Consider the following 3,053-nt stretch of genomic DNA (forward strand, 5'->3'; position numbering starts at 1 on the left):
TAATTCTTGGCTTCCCCTAAGGAAGTTGAGCACTCATTTCAGGGCCTTGTTGACCTTCGAATGAACTCTTCAGGAGGGCATTCGCAGCAGATAGTAGGCTTCTCAACATATAATTGTGCTGATTCAGTAGCGGTAATAGTGCAACCTAAGTCAGTATGGACATTTTCGTCACCATGACAAAGGATATTTATCCTGGTAACAATTTTCGCTCTTTTTCTTTCATCGTCATATTGCCTTGAAAAGTCCTCATGTTGCTTAGGATCATTTATAATTTAATGAAAAACACTGGGTTGTATAAAGATTTCAATAAAACTAAGAGAAAAATTTATATGAGTAAATGATTCCATACATTTGTGCTTAAGGAAATAATGTAGAGTTTAGGAAATCTGTAATATATTCTTGATTGGAAGTTTAAATAGCATTATTAATTACATGAACATATATTCATATATTTGGCTTAAAGAAAGCATATTAATGTGGGAGATTGACATTTTGGTTATGTCAAACCAAAACAAATATTTTCCAGACAAGATGAAAAATAAAAACTACCAGAGGACATATATTCACTAACCAAAATGATTAAAAAGCAGGGCATAGATTTACAAATATACATCAACGAAAATGATAAAAAGAGGGAGATGAATTCATATCTAAACAGGAAGAGATTTAAAAAAACAAAACTTTAATTTTTTTTTATTATTTGCTCCAGCCATAAAATAGTATTTGAATGATAAACCAGTTTGCTTCCTCAGATGGTAAGAAAGTTGGAATAAGCCCTCTAAAATAGTTGAAAATATGTAAAATGTATTTCAACATTTTATCAACCTGCATTCATTATCCTGTCATCTGATTTCCCAATTTCTTTTACTTGGGATTATTAGAACCTATGAATAATCCAAACTCAAGGTAAGTAGTATTTAGACAAATTCAGATTAGTTCTCTGTTAGGATTGCATCATACTATTTTTGATTCTAAATGTTTCATGAAAAAACAGTCTTAGTAATTAAATCCTAATTGTGTCACTTCTTAATGTAATAATTAAGTTGCATTGTTGATTCACATCTGTAGTTCTTGGCACCTCAAAGAATGAGATTGTTCCTTATAATTTCCATTTGGAGTCTGGAGACCAGTGGACCATCAGGTAGTCATCTAAATTGCTTTCCCACTTACTGGACCCTCAAATATGATAGTCTTTAACTATCTTAATTTCTTTATTCTGCATATCTGCTGAGATACTCCTATTTTAGAGTCCCACTGCTTGTCAATTATTGTGCCCTATATGTACTAGGTCTCACTTGCCAGGTGACACTGTTTTTTTATTTCCTAGGTGGGTGGCTCATGCCAGGTCCTGAGTCCCTTCCAATTACTGTATGTCATTATGAGTAGAAGACAAGCTGTCAGAGATATAATATCATTCAATAACTCAACAGATAGGTCCCCTGAATTATTGCCCAGCACAAATGTGCCATCCTCTGCATCGTAAAGTTATATTAAAATTAGTAAATGATTTTTCTTCTTTTAAGAAAAGCATTAATATAGTTCTAAGATGCATATTGCTCCAGACTATAAAAGGCTCCTCATATTGTCATCAGCATAATTGAAATTTGAACAAATGATGTGTTTTGGTGGGTTAAAAGCAGAAATAAGCTTTGGCAGAAGTAGGTTCAAAACCAAATATCTTGATGACAATGACATTCTTTCAAAAGATAACTTGATTGTTATTCAGTCTCTCACCTGGTCCAGGCCATATGGGCACTCATATAGGTATCTACAAGGTGGCATATCTTTTTATTAAAATCACTTTTGACTAAAGCTGTTACCTCAGTTCAAGCCTTCAGTTAAGAAAATTGATCTTGTCGGGGGCCTGGAGTGAAGCACATTCTGGGTGTGCATTTACATTATGTAGAGAGAGTAATTTATAAAATTGAAAATAAACAAATCATTTTGCAATAAAATTAAGTGTCCAGAACAGTCAGCAGGTTGGTGACTGTCATAGTCAGCAGTGGGTGAGTGATAAAACACTGAGAGTTACCTCAAGCAAATGTGTGATGGCATGAAATTGTCATGGCATTTGTTATCTACCACAAGATAAGCAACATATCTTCCAGGTGGGCCAGCACAGCCCTATCTATTTTGGGTGGTGCTAGGGTACTTTAATAAAAAGTACCCTGCCCCTGACTTTTTCATTTTCATTTGAGCCTCTCTCTGGCTATTCACCACCATCTCCCATGTTTGAACCCTAAACTCCTTTTTAGTGAGTTTAACTTTTAAAAATATCTGACAAAGGCTCTTCTGCCCTGCCTCACCTTCTCCAGGATTATTCATATTTACATTTCTGGTTATTCCTGGGGAATTCTCTCCCCTGTATCACCAAACCAGTGTTTGGATTAGCCAGTGATATGCTCCTGTGACAACTTGTACATAGGTCTATCATAGAATAAATTACATAGCTTCCAGCTAACTTTTAGTGTCTCTCAGGAAACATGGCAACTTTTAGAAATAAAGTATATATTTTATTACATTTAAAGTGCATTTAATTTTATTTTGCCCTCTCCACTTTGATGCACTGTTTTCACGTTCTCTTAGCATTCTTTTTTTTTTTTTTCCTTCTCTTAAAGTTGTTGGAATTTCTTTATGGGCTAACATACAAAATAAAACTTCAATTATTCTAAACTCTGCATCTGAGATATTGCTAACTCTAAACACTAGCTATTATTAATGTATTATTTACAGCCCAATTTTTAAAAGTATATTAACATTCAGCTTTAAATCTGTAGGTCTAATGCTTTATTCAGGTATATCACTAATATTTTGGTTGAGTATCACTTGTTTGATAATCGTGAAAAAATTAATACCTATATTTTCCTGAACTTTGAAATCCTAGATCTTTTACATATTCAACACAATCATTTGCCATAAAAAATAGAAAACTCCAACAATTTTCTATTCAATTAGGCAGAATTTTAGCAAAGTTTACGCTGGGATTTTAAAATTATCTGTCAATCTTCTCTTTTTTATGTTTTAAATTCTCAGGAGATTAAATTCGTTAAAAT

This window comes from Pteropus alecto, unplaced genomic scaffold, assembly GCF_000325575.1.
Source record: "Pteropus alecto unplaced genomic scaffold, ASM32557v1 scaffold152, whole genome shotgun sequence".
NCBI classification, from domain to species: domain Eukaryota; kingdom Metazoa; phylum Chordata; class Mammalia; order Chiroptera; family Pteropodidae; genus Pteropus; species Pteropus alecto.